This window comes from Trachypithecus francoisi, unplaced genomic scaffold, assembly GCF_009764315.1.
Source record: "Trachypithecus francoisi isolate TF-2019V2 unplaced genomic scaffold, Tfra_2.0 Lachesis_group3, whole genome shotgun sequence".
Lineage (NCBI taxonomy): Eukaryota > Metazoa > Chordata > Mammalia > Primates > Cercopithecidae > Trachypithecus > Trachypithecus francoisi.
Window position 1 is genome coordinate 120,078,974 of NW_022681468.1, and position 18,504 is coordinate 120,097,477.

At 36.4% G+C, this 18,504-nt stretch overlaps 1 protein-coding gene across 4 annotated transcripts in view; it reads right to left on the reverse strand.

Moving 5' to 3' along the window:
- GLCE (glucuronic acid epimerase) overlaps positions 1-18,504 on the reverse strand; it is a 125,138-nt gene that overhangs the window by 51,974 nt on the left and 54,660 nt on the right. For all 4 annotated transcript variants that reach the window (XM_033189593.1, XM_033189594.1, XM_033189590.1 and 1 more), the window contains one exon: positions 17,855-17,945. The gene's annotated coding sequence lies outside the window, so the exon portion shown is untranslated. The remainder of the gene's footprint in view (positions 1-17,854; positions 17,946-18,504) is intronic.

Below are 18,504 nucleotides of genomic sequence, written 5' to 3' on the forward strand. Positions count from 1 at the left end.
CATATGCAAATCAATAAATGTGATTCACCACATAAACAGAATTTATAACAGAAAGGACATGATCATCTCAATAGACACAGAAAAGGCCTTCAATAAAATTCAACATCCTTTCATGTTGAAAACCCTCAACAAATTAGGCACTTAAAGGAACATAACTCTCAAGGAAATAAGAGCCATATATGACAAACCCACAACCAACATCATACTGAAAGGGCAAAAGCTGGAAGCATTCCCCTGGAGAACTGAAACATAAAAAGGATGCCCACTCTCACCAATCCTATTCAATACAGTACTGGAAGTCCTAGACAGAGCAATCAGGCAAAAGAAAGAAATAAGAGGTATCCAAATAGGGAGAGAGGAAGTCAAACTATCTCTCTTAACAGACTATATAATTCTATACCTAGAAAACCCTACAGACTCTACCAGAAGGCTCCTACAACTGACAAACGACTCCAGTAAAGTTTCAGGATACACAATCAATGTACAAATATTAGTAGCATTTCTATACACCCATAATGTCCAAGCTTAGGGTCAAATTAAGTGCATAAAACCATGTACAATAGCCACAAAAAGAATAAAATACCTAGGAATACAGCTTACCAAGGAAGTGAAAGACCTCTATAATGAGAATTACAAAACACCAAATAAAGAAATGAGATGACACAAACAAATGGAATAACATTTCATGCTCATAGATGAAAGAATATTGTCAAAACAGCTATACTACCTAAAGCAATTTACAGTTTTAATGCTATTCCTATCAAATTATCAATGTCATTTTTCACAGAATTAGACAAATAACTATTTTAAAATTCACATAGAACCACAGAAGACCTCAAATCACCAAAGCAATCCTAAGCAAAAAGAACAAAGCCAGAGGCATCATACTACTTGAGTTCAAACTATACTACAAGATTATAGTAACCAAAACAGTATGGTACTGGTACCAAAACAGACACATCAATCAATGGAACAGGATAGAGAACCAGAAATAAACCCAGACAAAGTTGATAAACAATGGGGGAAAGGACTCCCTAGTCAATAAGAGGTGCTGTGATAACTAGCCAGCTATAGGCACAAGGTTAAAACTGGACCCCTTCCCTTCACCATATACAAACATTAACTCAAGATAAAGACTTAGATGTATGACCTAAAACAATAAATCACCAAAAGCAATCCTAAGCAAAAAAGAAAAAAAAAAAAAAAAAACCCATTCCAAATGGGAGAAATTGGCCAAAACAAAAGGGCTAGATCTAGATCTAGAAGAAAATCAAGGAAGTACCATTCATTCTGGATATTGGTCTTAGCAAATAATTTATGACTAAGTCCCCAAAAGCAATTGCAACAGAAACAAAAATTGACAAGTGGGACCTAATTAAACTAAAGAGCTTCTGCATAGCAAAAGAAACTATCAACAAAGTAAACTACAAACTACAGAATGGGAGAAAATATTCACAAGCTATGCATCCAATCAAGGTCTAAATATCCAGAATCTATAATGAACTTAAACAAATCAGCAAGCAAAAACCAAATAACCCCATTGTATTAGTCCATTCTCAAGTGCTATAAGGACATACTTGAGACTGGGTAATTTATAAAGGAAATAGGTTTAACTCACAGTTCTGCAGGGCTGGGGAGGCCTCAGGACACTTACAGTCATGGCAGAAGGGAAAGCAAACAAGTCCTTCTTCACAAAGCAGCAGGAGAGAAAAGAATGAGTGAAGAGGGAAATCCCCTTATAAAGTCATTAGATCTCATGAGAACTCACTCATTACCATGAGAACAACATGGGGGAATCACAGCCACAATCTAATCACTTCCCCCAAGGGCCTTCCCATTACACATGGGGATTATAATTCAGATTACAAGTGAAGATGAGATTTTGGGTGGGAACACAACCAAACCATATCATTCTGCCCCTGGCCCCTCCCAAATGTCATGTCCTCACATTTCAAAACATAATCATGCCTTTCCAACAGTCCCCTAAAGTCTTAATTCATTCCAGCATTAACCCAAAAGTCCAAGTCCAAAGTCTCATCTAATACAAGGCAAGTCCCTTCTGCCTATGAGCCTATAAAATAAAAAATTAGTTACTTCCTAGATATAATGGGGGTACAAGCACTGGGTAAATACACCCATTCCAAACAGGAGAAATTGGCCAAAACAAAAGGGCTACAGGCCTCATGCAAGTCCAAAATCCAATAAGGCAGTCATTAAATCTTACAGTTCCAAAATAATCTCCTTTGACTCCATGTCTCACATCCAGGTCACGCTGATACAAGTGGTGGGCTCCCATGGCCTTGAGTAGCTCCACCCCTGTGGCTTTGCAGTATACAACTCCCCCCTCCTGATGGCTTTCACAGGTTGGCATTGAGTGCCTGCAGCTTTTCCAGGTACACAGTGCAAGCTGTCGGTGGACCTACCATTCTCTGGTCAGGAGTACAGTGGCCTTCTTCTCACAGCTCCACTAGGCAGTGGCCCAGTGGGGACTCTGTGTGGGAGCTCTGACCCCATATTTCCCTTCTGCACTGACTGAGCAGAGGTTCTCCACGAGGGCTCTGCCCCTGAAGCAAACTTCTAACTGGACATCCAGGTGGTTCCATACATCCTGTGAAATCTAGGGCAGAGGTTCCCAAACCTCAGTTACTGACTTCTATACATCCACAGGCCCAACATCATGTGTAAGACACCAAGGCTTGGGGCTTGTACCCTCTAAAGCTACGGCCTAAGGCTGTATGTTGGCTCCCTTTAGCCACAGGTGGAGCTGAAGCAGCTGGAATGCAGGACACCACGTCCCGAGGCTGCATAGAGCAGAAGAGCCCAGCCCATGCAACCATTTTTCCCTCTGAGGCCTCTGGGCCTGTGCTGGGAGAGTCTGCCATAAAGGTTTCTGACATGTCCTGGAGACATTTTCCCAACTGTCTTGGTGGTTAACATTTGGCTCCTGGTTACTTATGCAAATTTCTGCAGCCAGCTACAATTTCTCCCCAGAAAATGGGGTTTTCTTTTCTATTGCATCTTCAGGTTGAAATTTTCCAAACTTTTATGCTCTGCTTCCTCTTGAATGCTTTGCCACTTAGAAATTTCTTTCACCAGATACCCTAAATCATCTCCCTCAAGTTCAAAGTTCCACATATCTCTAGGGCAGGGGCAAAATGCCACCAGTCTCTTTGCATAGCAAGGAGTGACCTTTACTCCAATTTCTAACAAGTTCCTCATCTCCATCTGAGACTACCTCAGCCATATCACTATCAGCATTTTGGTCAAAACCATCCAACAAGTCTCTAGGAAGTTCCAAACTTTCCCATATCTTCCTGTCTTCTGAGCCCCAATATGTGCTGATTGTAATTCAGAATACAATTCAAGATGAGATTTTGGGTTGAAACACAGCCAAACCATATCACCTATTTAAAAAATAGGCAAAAGACATGAACAAAAACTTCTCAAAAGAAACCACACAGGCAGCCAACAAATATATGAAAAAATGATCATCATTAATCATTAGAGAAATGCAAATACAAATTGCAATGAGGTACCATCTCATAGTAGTCAGAATGGCTATTACTAAATAGTCAAAAAACAACAGATGCTGGTGAGGTTGTGGAGAAAAGGAAACACATGCTGCCGGTGGGAATATAAATTAGTTCAGCCACTGTGGAAAGCAGTGTGGAGATTTCTCAAATAACTTAAAATAGAACAACCATTCAATCCAGCAATCCCACAGTAAGGTATATATCCAAAGGAAAATAAATTGTTCTACCAAAAAGACACATGCAGTTGTATGTTCATGGCAGTGGTACTTATAACAGCAAAGACAGGAATCAACCACAATGCCCATCAACGGTGGACTGGATAAATAAGATGTAGTATATATATCCCATGGAATACTATACAGCCATAAAAAAGAATGAAATCATGTCCTTTACAGCAACATAGATGCAGCTGGAATTCATTATCATAAGTGAACTAATGCAGGAACAGAAAACCAAATACCACATGTTCTCACTTGTAAGTGGGAGCCAGACACTGAACACACATGGACACAAAGACAGGAAAAACAGACACTGGGGACTGCTTAAGCAGGGAGCATGGAGGGGAAAATGGCTTGGAACGTACCTATTGAGAACTGTGCTCACCACCTGGGTTATGGGATCATTCGTACAACAAGCCTCAGTGACATGCAATTTATCCATGTAACAAATCTGCCCAGGTACCCCTGAACCTAAAATAAGAGTTAAAAAATAAAGCTTTTCTTTAAAGTGATGATGAGAATTTAAAGAAATTGGAATCCTCATTTTTGCTGGTTGGAATGTAAAACAGTACAGCCACTTTAGAACACATCTGGTAGTTCCTCTAAAAGTTCAACACATAGCTACCATATAATCCAGCAATTCCACTCCTAGATATATACCCAGAACAAATGAAAATGTGTCTTCATACCAAAACCTGTACATACACGTTTCATAGCAGCATTATTCAAAAACTAGAAGCAACATAATGCCTGTCACTGATGAATTAATAAATAAAATGTGGTATAGCTATATGATAGGATACTATTCAGCCTTAAAAATGAATTTTAGAAGATTATTCGGCTGCTTAAAAATGCTGCAATATAACATGGATAGAGGTGGAGGCCATTATCCTAAGTGAATTAACTCAGAAAACCAATTGCTACATGTTCTCATGTATAAGTGGGAGCTAAACAATGGGTATACATGAACATACAGAAGGGTCTAATAGACACTGGGGACTCCAAAACAGGGCAGAGCAGTAAGGAAGTGAGACCTGAAAAATTATCTGATAGGAACACCATTCACTATTTGGGTGACAGGTTCAGTAAAAGCCCAGACTTCACTACTGTACAAGATAGCCACGTAATAGAAGTGCACATGTGCCCCCTGAATCTATAAAAATATATATATAAATGCTGTAGTATGAGTGAACCTTGTAAATACTATATTAAGTGGAAGAATCCAGTCATAAGAGACTGCATATTGTCTGACTGCTTTTATGTGAAATGCCTACAACAGGAAAATCCAGGGAGACAGAAAGTAGATTTCCAGTGGCCTGGAGCTATAGTGAAGCATGGGGTGAGATGCACAGAAGCAGGAATGAGTGCTAATGTGTACAAGGTTTCTTTCTGAACAGTTGAAATGTTCTAAAGTTAGACTGTGGTAATGATTGCACAATTCTATATATTCTAGAAAACACTGAACTGTACATTTTAAATCAGTAAATTTTATGGTATATGAAATATATCTCAATAAAGCCTTTTAATTTTATTTTACTTATTTATTTTATTATTATTATACTTTAAGTTCTAGGGTACATGTGCATAACGTGCAGGTTTGTTACATATGTATACTTGGGCCAATTTTATTTTTTATGGAGTTTCACTCTTGTCACCCAGGCTGGAATGCAATGGCATGATCTCGGCTCACTGCAACATCTGCCTCCCAGGTTCAAGCGATTCTCCTGCCTCAGCCTCCCGAGTAGCTGGGATTACAGGTGCCCACCACCACGTTCAGCTATTGTTTGTATTTTTAGTAGAGATGGGGTTTCGCCATGATGTCCAGGCTGGTCTTGAACTCCTGACCTAAGGCGATCCACCCACCTCAGCTTCCCAAAGTGCTGGGATTATAGGCATGAATCACCGTGCCTGGCCTAATTTTTTAAAAATTAACTTCTATATACTAACAATGAACAATCTGAAAATAAAATGACAAAAGTAATTCCATTTATTATAGCATCAAAAAGAATAATATACTTAGAAATTAACCAAGGAGGTAACAGACATGTAAAATGAAAATTACAAAACACTGCTGAAGAAAATTAAAGAAGATATAAATAGAAACATATCCCATGTTCATGTACTGGAAGACATAATATTGTTAAAATGTCAACACTACATAAAGCAATCTACAGATCCAATGCAATCACTATCAAAATCCTGATGACATGTTTTTCATGGAAATAGAAAAACCTATCCAAAAATCCACATGGAATCTCAAGGGACCTCAAATAGCCAAAACAATCTTGAAAAAGAACCAAGTTGGAAGATTCGCACTTTCTGATTTCAAAAGTTAGAATGATCAAAACAGTATGCATAGACATATAGACCAATGGAATACACTAGAGGGCCCAGAAATAAACCCTCAAATATATAATCAAATAATTTTGACAAGGGTGGCAAGACCACCCAAAAGGGAATAAAAGCACAGTCTTTTCAACAAATGGTGTTGGGAAAACTGGATCTCCATATGCAGAAGAGTGAAGTTGGATCCTTACCATATGTAAAAATAGATGAAAGACTTACACATAAATTCTAAAACTATAAAATTCTTAGAAGAAAACAGGGCAAAAGCTTCACAATACTGGATTTAGTAATGATTTTCCTGCATATTACTCAAAGACACAAGCAACAAGAGAAAGACAATTTGGACTTCATGAAAAATATAAAATGTTGTGCATCAAAGACAATTATCAGCAGAGTAAAAAGGCAACTCACAGAATGGGAGATAATATTTGCAAATTATATATCTGATAAGGGATTAACATACAGAATATACAGATAACTTCTAAAACTCAACAACAAAAAGCAAACGACCCAATTCAAAAATGGGCAAAGAACTTGAACAGACATTTTACTGAAGAATATACACATAACTGGCCAAGTAACACATAAAAAGATGCTCAACATCATTAAACATTAATGAACACAAATCAAAACTACAATGAGATACTACCTCATACCCATTATAATGGCTACCATCAGAAAACAAAATAACAAGTGCTGACAAGGATGTAAAGAAATTTGAACTCTTGTGCAGTGTTGATGAGAATGTAAAATGGTACACCCACTTACATGTGCAGGTTTGTGTAAAAGAAAGAAAAATAAATTTAAAAAATAAGAAAAACAAAATGGTACAGCCACTGTGGAAAACAGTATGACAGTTTCTCAAAAAATTAAAAATAGAGTTTACCATATGATCCAACACTTCCACTTCTCAGTATATCCCCTAAGAACTTAAAACAGGCTCTTGAAGAAATATTGGTACACCTATGTTCACAGCAGCATTATTAACAATAGCCAAAATGTGCAAGCAACCCAAGAGTGTATCAATGGAATGCATAAGTAAAATGTGGTATATATATACAACAAAATATTTTTCAGCCTTAAAAAGAAAGGAAATTATGATATATGTTACAACATAGATGAATCTTGAGGACATTATACTAAGTGAAATAAACTAGTCACCAAAAACACTAATACTATAATTCCATTTGTATGAGGTACTTACTCAAAATCATAAAGACAGACAGTAGATTGGTGGTTGCCAGGGAGTGGGGTAAGGGGAAACTGGGGAGTTATTGATTAATCAGTACGGAGTTTCAGGTTTACAAGATTGAAAGAGTAATGGAAATGGATGCATAACATTATGAATGTATTTAATACCACTGAACTATATACTTAAAAATAGTTAAGACGGTAAATTTTATATTATGTGTATTTTAACACAATTTAAACAATTGAAAACAAAAAAGAATCACAGAACTGGCAATAATCTTAAAAACCATAGTCCAACTAGTTTATTTGTAAACAATAACAAAAACAAAATAAGATCTAGAGTTTAATGACTTGTCCAAAGTTACACAACTAGTTCTGGCTGCACCAACACTAGGTCCAAGTCTTGTGATTACTTACAAAGGCTCTGCTTTCCACTACAGCTTTCTAACTTTGTTGTTCTACCTATAACACTGAAATAAATACACAGACTAGATACTACTTTTATATATACTACTTAGTATTATAACATACTTTACCCTGGGATGTTATAAAAGAAATACTGAATTATTGGACTTTTTCCTTACCAAATGTCAACTAACATTTATCACCTTTTCGACAGAAAATCTACGGTTTGACTGCTTATATATACCGAAACAACTGTCCATACAATTTCATTATCCTTGAAATATGCTCTATATTTTATTGATTTGACAATAATATGCTAGAAATAAATACTAAGTAACTAATGACTGGATCATAGATAAATTTATAATAAATGTACAATAAGACTGACAATATAACACAAATGTTAAGAAAAACCCTTACAACTGACAATTCTACATGAAGTTATTAATGTTCACAGTATAACATTACATTACTATCAATACCATTAAGATAAAGACAGTTTAATCACTATGCAAATAGAATTTACTGATCTACAATAAAATGAGTTTATTGACAAAACAGTTTAAAAGCATTATTTTTAGCTATATGAACTTGTTTTGCAAATATTATACTAAGTATCATTTTAAGTATTTAACTGGACTATCAGAAAGTTACATTTGCAGTGTTAAATTTTTGAGATGAGTATTTTTACTGCTAACATCAATGCAGATACGTGTATTATTTCTGATTCACAGATAATTTGTTTCTAAGAAAACAATTATCAGTAATGTTATTAATCTTTTCCAAGACATCGAATGGATATTTAGCCATATGATTAACATTAACAGGTATTATGCTGACAGTTCTTATATAACACACATAAAACAGGTTTTCCAAAAGTGAAGCCCCGTGAGGCTGAGAAAAATACTACATAAGGTTGAAATTTGAGTCTTGTCTAATTATTAGTTTCCCTCCCAGAGCTTAAGTTTAGAGAGATTTTCTAAAAATTCTCATTACTTTTCTTTTTCTGTTTGTTTTCTTTTTTGAGACTGGGTCTCACTCTAGCAGCCAAGTTGAAGTGCAGTGGCTCCATCTTGGCTCTCTGAAACCTCTGCCTCCCAGGCTCAAGCGATCCTCCAGACTCAGCCTCCCAGGTAGCAGAGACTATAGGTGGGCACCACTACATCCAGCTAATTTTTGTTTTTGGCAGAGATGGGGTTTTGCCATGTTGCCCAGGCTGGTCTTGAACTCCTGAGCTCAAGAAATCTGCCCGCCGTGGCTTCCCAAAATGCTGCGATTACAGGAATGAGCCACCATGCCCGGCCTACTTTTCTGATCTTAGAAGAAGTGATACAGCATAGTTGATAAAAGTGTGAATTCTCTCTTTTTTTTTTTTTTTTTTTTTGAGACAGAGTCTTACTCTGTCACCCAGGCTGGAGTGCAATGGCACAATCTCAGCTCACTGCAATCTTCGCCTCCTGGGTTCAAGTGATTCTCCTGCCTCAGCCTCCTGAGTAGCTGCGATTATAGGTGCGCACCACCACGCCTGGCTAATTTTTGTATTTTTAGTAGAGGCAGGGTTTCACCATGTTGGTCTGGTTGGTCTCAAACTCCTGACCTCATGATCTGCCCGCCTCTGCCTCCCAAAGTGCTGGGATTACAGGCATGAGCCACTGAGCCCAGCCTGCTGTGTTCCTTCAAATAAATTTTGTTTGTAAAATGTGTGTAATCACGCCTCCTTTGTAGGCTAATTGTGAAGATTAAATAAATTTTGAGGATTAAATTTGAGGATTAAATAAAATAATAAGGAAACAAAGTGCCTGAGTCAGAGTCGACCAAAGAACAGCTGTTCAAAAGAAGTTAAATTCCATCCTTCCTCAATACCCCAATTTCAGAAATGCTGATTTCAACAATGAAAGTGAAATTGATAATGTCAACTGTCATACATGCAAAACTGCTAGCAGGTACCACTTTATTATGTTTCAGGTTCTAAAGCATACTCAATTGAAGTCACAAAGTGCACCTTATTAGTCTCCTATAAACAAGGAAGTAGGCTGCTATCAAGGCCTTACAGATAAAACCCACATTCTGTTTTTCTTTTTCTGCTTTTCAGGAGAAGGGAAAAAATAAATAAAATATATATTTGTAATATATGTACATATAGTAATTTTTCGACTTTTACAAGGCTTGAAAAACAGTTTGTCTTATTTACATCTCATTTACATTTCTAGGAATAAGGATCAATAAAAAACAAACAAAAAATACATCTCATTTACAAACAGGGCCTGAGAAGGGACAACAACGTAAGATATATACAATGACTACAGCAGCCATTAATGTAAGTTATACATACACAAGTTACATCCAATGTAAGTTATATATATATGTTTTATAAGTTTTATATTGGAAAGGGCAGACCTTTCTATAATGGCTTTGGTTTAAATCAAAGACTGTCATCATCATCATAATAACAACACTGGGTTTAGCCATTAGAAATATCAGTCATAATCCCAGCACTTTGGGAGGCCGAGACGGGTGGATCACGAGGTCAGGAGATCGAGACCATCCTGGCTAACATGGTGAAACCCCGTCTCTACTAAAAAACACAAAAAACTAGCCGGGCGAGGTGGCGGGCGCCTGTAGTCCCAGCTACTCGGGAGGCTGAGGCAGGAGAATGGCCTAAACCCGGGAGGCAGAGCTTGCAGTGAGCTGAGATCTGGCCACTGCACTCCAGCCTGGGCGACAGAGCGAGACTCTGTCTCAAAAAAAAAAAAAAAGAAATATCAGTTATGTGATCACACTATTAAATAGGACATTTAAAGAGGTATGCTTATTCTAAAGCAGAAAAAGTCATCTTCCCATATGTAATGACTGTAATGACTTCTAATACTGAAGTTATTTTCAGAATCTGAATATGTAAATAAAACACTGTTTCGTTTGGTTTTCTCCTACTGAAAAAGGAAATAATTTCCTACTGAAATAGGGAACTCACTTAGCTAATTAGAATTATCAACAGGGCCGGGCGCGGTGCTCAAGCCTGTAATCCCAGCACTTTGGGAGGCCGAGACGGGCGGATCACGAGGTCAGGAGATCGAGACCATCCTGGTTAACACGGTGAAACCCCGTCTCTACTAAAAAATACAAAAAACTAGCCGGGCGAGGTGGCGGGCGCCTATACTCCCAGCTACTCGGGAGGCTGAGGCAAGAGAATGGCGTGAACCCGGGAGGCGGAGCTTGCAGTGAGCTGAGATCCGGCCACAGTACTGCAGCCCGGGCGACAGAGCGAAACTCCGCCTTAAAAAAAAAAAAAGAATTATGAACAGAATCAATCATAATTACCCACATAATGTGACAGTAATGCTATCCTTTAAGGCATATAGTATTTTCCAAATCTAGGCATATTATTTTATGTAATATAGTAAGTTCTTTCTTTTTTTTTTTTTTTTTTTTTGAGACAGAGTCTCGCTCTGTCGCCCAGGCTGGAGTGCTGTGGCTGGATCTCAGCTCACTGCAAGCTCCGCCTCCCGGGTTTAGGCCATTCTCCTGCCTCAGCCTCCCGAGTAGCTGGGACTACAGGCGCCCGCCACCTTGCCCGGCTAATTTTTTGTATTTTTAGTAGAGACGGGGTTTCACCGTATAGTAAGTTCTTAAAAGGGCAAGAACTATACAACAGTTATACAGTTTGCTGTATAACTCTCTATTTGTTATACAGCAAACAAATAGAAAGGCCTAATTAAATAACGTGGCATCCCTACACATATTCTAATGGGTTAAACATAGGTCTTTACAAAAAGAAATAGTAAATATCAGGCTTAAATAGGGTAGAAAACTACCACTGAAACTTGCTATGTCTTCATTCCATTCTGACAGAACTAAATATAAGTCCTAAGTATTTTAAGTTGCTAGTTTAAATGTTTATATAAAGTAGCCTAAGTTTAAAAACACTCATTTCTTATCTCTTTCACTTAATATTAACTGCTTAGCTGTAAGAACACACCAAAGTTTGTCCTTTGACAGATATCCCAAGAGAGTATCAGGTTTCTTTGCTCATTTGATACCCAAAGATGAAAAGATCTCACCAAAGACCCTAAAATTTATTTTTCTAAAGTAACATTTGTCAACCCAATGCCAATCTTCGGCACTAGCAGCATTTATTACACTTTGTCTTGTCTTACATGTTTTTTCAGTCACAGATGTAATCTTTGGATAGATTCCTATAATGCAATCTAGTTTTAGACAACAATAAAATTATTCAAATACTCAGCTATATGAAACTATACATACATTCCCTTGGAATAGGTACAGATAACCAAAACTCATATATGAAAATGTTTATTTTATTATAAAGCATAGCCAAATAGTCAGAGACAATGGCAGCTAATTTGATCAAAAAGATATTGGAAAGACTATCTACCTGGCTGATCACAAAAGAAGAAAATATAGAGAAATAAAAGAGACCAGCTACCTTTTCACAAACATATAAGGATGATATCTGAAAAGGTGCTCAACATTATGAGTCATCAGAAAAACACAAGATGCTACTACACACATATTAGAACAGATAAAAGGCAAAAATATACTGCACAATATCAAGTGCTGACAAGGATGCAGAGCAGCAAAAATTCTTATATATTGGTGGCAGGAATGCAAAATTGTACATTCACTTGGAAACAGTTTAACAGTTTCTTATAAAGTTAACTATACACTTAAAATAAGGTCCATAATCCGTTCCTAGGTATTCACTCAAGTGAAATGAAAACTTATGTACACACACACACACCCTTTATGTAAATATAGTAGCTTTATTCCTGATTGACTGAAACTGCAAACAACCTAGATGTCCCTCAACAGATAAATGAATAAGCAAATTGTGTACCTATAATAGAATACTACTCAGCAACAAAAACATACAAACTAAGGATTTATGCAACAAATGGATGAAACTTAAAATGTATTTTGCTAAAAAGAAGCCAGACCTAAGAGGCTACATATTATATGATTCCATGTATATGATATTCTGGAAAAGGCTAATAACTAAAGGGATAGAACACACATTAAGGGTTGCCAGGATTTGGGGCTGAGGAGAGAGGCTGACTACAAAGTGGCAGCACAAAAAAATTAGGCGGGGGTGGGTGGTCACAGAACTGATGTTGGTAAATATGTGACTCTATGCATTTTTCAAAATCCACAAGACTGTACAACACAAAGAATGAATTTTACTGTATACAAATTAAATGCAAACAACCAGGGTATCAGAGAAACTCAAGATGGAATGCGAACTGTGACAAAATGAATCTAACTGTGGTACAAATGAAATGGCACAGTAGACTGATGGGGATATACAGAAGAAAAGACCTGACAATTAACTTTGGAAAAAAGTATTTTGGCTGGATAATGTGAGAATACAGACAAAAACAACTGTACACAAACACTGTATTCTATTTGGTAAATTTGTTTCTTACAGGAGTATGGGTTAGCAACTTGGCAACTACTATATATGTCTAATAAACACATAAATACAGTGTAGAGAATAAGAGTCAGGTTTCGCACTGTGGGAGAAAGAAATTACAAATAAGCAAAGGGGAAATACTAGAATAATCCCTGTGGTGCAAAACTAGAGTTGAAGGTATCAGTATGAATTAATATTTTAAGCATGTATACAGAAAGTAAACACAGAAATAAATATAGATTTATGTATGTATGTGAGTTAATATATTATTAGTATTCGTCCATTTTCACACTATTATAAAGAACTGCCGAAGACTGGGTAATTTATAAAGAAAAGAGGTTTAACTGACTTACAGTTCCACATGGCTGGGGAGGCCTCAGGAAACTTACAATCATGGCAGAAGGGAATGTCTTACATGGCAGCAGGCAAGAGAGTAAGTGTGTAAGGGATGAACTGTCAGACACTTATAAAACCATCAGATCTCATGAGCACTCACTATTATAAGAAATGCATGGGGACACTGCCCCATGATCCAGTCACCTCCCACCAGGTTTCTCCCTTAACATGTGGGGATTATGCGGATTACAATTCAAGATGAGATTTGGGTGAGGACACAAAGCCTAACCATATCAGTATACATTTCCTAACTCTGACCCCTGAAAGGTCTAAAAGCAGTAACACCTTGGTAGCAATGAACATACCTAGCACCCAGATGCTGGTTTCTAAATACTATTATCCAACAAGTTGGACCTGGGTTCCTTGGAGAGGTAAGTGATTTCAGGGCTAGAGCAGGGAAAACACAAGATAAGCCTGAAGCGTCTCATAAAGTCAGAAAGTAAGGAATTGCTTTAAATAAAAAAAAAGAAAAGAAAAGAAAAAGACAATGACATGTTGAAAAGTGCTCCCAGTGGCCGAAGCTGGAACAATTTGAGCAACAAAATAAATAACAACAGAATTTTTTATTCTAATCCAGATAATAAAATAAATAAATATGAGTTCACACTGATATAAGCAAATGATTAAGCAAATAAATGTGAGGAGGGACTACTCTGTATTACAGAAGAATTACAATTGATAAATGTAGAGGAAATACGGAGAATAGAAAATCACCACTAAAACACCACAGATGCTGCAGGCAAGATCCACCTATAAATGCTAAAATTAGTGGCCAAAAATTTAAGGAAAAACAAGATATTTGTCAAGCCTCAAAGCATTTTCCCCCAAATATTTATTAATTAAGGGAAAAGTATTAACTTTTAAATAGAGAAATCTGGTAGACACCACCATAATCAAGTGATCGAGGCTAACATTACCAGTAATAGGACATTCTGACACCATGTAACCTCTGATATTGTGTGCTGAAAAAGGCATATCACCTCTGTGGTATACTGTCTCAAAATCGGTAACTTCCATCTAGTTATGAGGAAACATCAGAGAAACTCTAATTGAATGACATTCTACAAAATACCTGACCAGGAGTCTTTCAAAGTGTGAAAATCATGAGAGACATGGAAAGACTAAGGAACTGTCAGATTGGAGGAGACTAAAGAAATAACACAACTAACTATAATATGGGATCCCGGAAAAAGAACATTAGGGTAAAAACTTGTGAAATTCTAATAAGGTCTGTAGTTTTAGTAAATCATTATTGATTATTTAGTTTTGATCACTATACCATGGGTATGTAAGATGTTAACATGAGGGTAAGCTGAGTAATGAATACGAAAAAACTCTCTGTACTATATTATCATTGTAACTTATTTGTACATCTAAAATTATTTCAAAATAAATTTTTTTCAAGAGCTTTAAAAAAAAGAAAAAGAGACTTTATTCCTCTTCTTCAAATGCAGTATACCTTTCTTGACAGCAAATTATGTGGATAAAATTGAGTTTTTAAAAAACTTATTTGGTAGAAGATAAAATGGGTATAAAAACCAAATTATTCAAAAACATTATTTAACATTTTAAAGAAAACCCCATAGTGGTCAGTTAAAATAAGATTTTTAACATTGTCTCCTATGAGGATAAATCTTGGAGATTTACTTCCAAACTAGTTTCTTTACTGCCCTGACAGTTATATGAAAATAATACCCATGTCCACATTGTTAGCAGTAAAAATACTCATCACAAAAATTCAACATTGCAAACAGCTACTGTAACTAACAGCTATGTGGTAATATGGATCAGGTTTTACAAAGTTAAAAAGCTGACGTTCTCTTTTAGTCTGAAAACCTTCAAAGACATGAACAGAGAAAATTCCAAACCAAGTCCATTCAGGCCCTTTCTTATCTAGTCACATATACTTTAAGAGATAAGCAGTATATTCAATTTAAAGAAAAAATTCTATGCCTGTTTTTAAAGTACACATATTGAATTTCAATGATACTATCAAACTGGCAATGACTCAGTATTTGATTTTTATAATGAAATCTTTTATGCTGAGTTAGAAAAATCTAAGTAATCTAAGATTATATGAAAGGGAAAATCAAAGTATAAACTTTCCTATGAATTTATTTCCCCTTGTTTTACTTTTAAGTACCACAACTAGAATATAAATCAGGGAAATTAAAAAAAGATGTCTTAAGATATGATTTTAATAGATGCAAAAAATGTTAGCATTACCTTCTTATATCATCCACCATTTAAAAGGAAATTTTACTTATTCATAAGAAATTGATTATTTTATTCATAAGTCCTAGTTTACAAATCAGATACTCTCCACAGCTAAACACACACAGTGCTAAGGTGGGGCTCATTAACATATTAAAGCTATCAAGATTTCCATCCCTTCTGCAGCTTAATTTTATCACCTTTCATAATTCAAATGTATAAGCACTCAAATTCTAAATTCATACTGATCTAAATATAAAATGTGTGATGGCACAAAAAGATGCAAAGTATTTTCTTTCTGATAAGTTTTCAGATTCCTTCCTTTAAAAAGTAAATTTTAAAGGTTTTAAACTGGCTTTATAAAAATGCAAGCAAAGATACCTCACACAAGTCTATTAGGAAACCAAATATATTTCAGGTTAGGCAGGATATAAAAGAGGCTATTTTCAAATCAAATAATAGTTCTTTATGAGATGAAGATTTTAGAAGCTTACTTTATTTTGTTAAAATTACATGGAAAATAGCAAATATAATTTGTTTCTAATTTTGGTGCCCTGAACAGAGAAATTCCTTTATGATATTGGTTGGAAATTCTAATTTAATACGACATGGTTTTAAAATGTATGTTTTTTTTTCTTCAGCCAAGACATTCCTGAGGAGTGTAGCAAAGATTTTATAGACTTTCTAGGCTCCAATTTTATTTTCTCCTTCTATCTTATGTTTATTTAAACACTAATAATTTTAGGAATCACAAACAAGTGTAAGCGTTTCCATTTAAATCTCAGACAGAAACGTAACTCCAACTTTAGCCACTAAATGTAGTTTTATATTACCCATGTTTTCATTTAAGTTTATATAAGCTAAACCACTTGCATTACTGGAACAGATATTAAAAACACAATCGGCCGGGCGCGGTGGCTCAAGCCTGTAATCCCAGCACTTTGGGAGGCCAAGACGGGCGGATCACGAGGTCAGGAGATCGAGACCATCCTGGCTAACACAGTGAAACCCCGTCTCTACTAAAAAAAAAAAAATACAAAAAACTAGCCGGGCGAGGTGGCGGGCGCCTGTAGTCCCAGCTACTCGGGAGGCTGAGGCAGGAGAATGGCGTGAACCCGGGAGGCAGAGCTTGCAGTGAGCTGAGATCCGGCCACTGCACTCTAGCCTGGGCGACAGAGCGAGACTCCGTCTCAAAAAACAAAAAAAACAAAAAAAAACAAAAACAAAAAAACACACACACACAATCATCACTCTCAAAATGTTATTTGTTCAGTTTAAACTTAGTAGTAGAGACAAATATAATTAAATACATTTGTGTGAATAGTTTTTAGAATGGGAACAAGCTTGACCTTTATCATATAAACTTTTATTTTTGATAATCTAAGCAAAATGAAGGCTTCTACTTAAAAAATAAGCATTTAGTATTTAACTGCTAACAACATTAAGTCTTATTTTAAAAATCAATTACTTCAGAAAACTAGCACTTCCTCTAAGAAATAATACAGACCCTTCACTTCAAGAAATTAAGAGTTCTTGTATCTGCACATATACTTACATGCATATTTAAATCTCTAATAAGTTTTCATACAACAAGTCTTACTGACAACTAAAATCAGTTAGCTACCATTTCATGTACTATAATTACATAGCATAATAAGATACCCTGCTTCAGTTTTCTAGGCCAAGGGTTGGCAAACTTTCCTAAAAGGGCCAGATTTTAGGCTTCTGGGCCACACACACACTGTTCCAACTAAAAACGCTGCCAATGTAGTGCTAAGATGGCCACACACAATATGTATTAAGTGGGTGTGGCTGTGTTCCAATAAAACTTTATTTACCAAAATAGGTAGGCCATAGTTTGCTGACTCCTGCTCTAGGCAAACAGATTTGATATCAGTATATAACACTTCCAGCGAATGTATAATCACGTTTCCCTTGAATCTAGTAGTTGTTTCAAGGAACATTAGCTACATAAGTGGTAAAGAAACCATGAAAATATTTCCTGAGGTCAGAATCTCAGATAAGACTGGGAAATTTAAATGTGTTAATAAAATACACATTAAAATATGTCTAAAAATGCATACATAGTAAGGGTATGATTAAATTTTATCAAACAATCTTACCTTAATCAAATGAAAGAATCTAAACTCTAGTACATCTCTGGTTTCAATTCAAAATGTATCTGAATCAAAACTTCAGTTTCTTGTCAAATTCCTAGAGAAACAAAATTGAAAACCTTAAGTCAGCTTCCAGTTCCAGATAAGATAGGGTAATCACATGCCAGTAAGTTAATGTAGCTATAAGACTTGGACAGAATGCATGGAACAACTACTAGGGAACTTGGAAAAGTAACAGTAGCAGGCAGATTAAGACAACCAGAATTTGATGTACCACTGAAGCAACCACGGGTTTACCATTTATCTCCCCCTCTGCTTTCATCCAGACTGAACATAATACAGCCCAAATGGAAAGCTTCAGGAGAACCCCTCTACCTCTGGCTCGAGGAGAGGGAAAGGGGTCTCCTAAGACTCACAAGAAAGTGTGCAAATTCCCCCATTTTTTTTCTCTCTTTATTCTCTCAAGACCAGCCACCCATCACAGCTGTGGCAGCCGTGGCAATGGAGGTTATTATGAACCAAAACTCTGAGAGAGGTAATCTACCTCTCTGATCACAGAAGCTGTGCTCCCAAGAGGATGTGGTGAATCCCTTTTGCTTCTCTCTCTGTCCTCCTGCCACTTGGCCCTGAATATGGGCACAGCTGCAGGGAGTGAA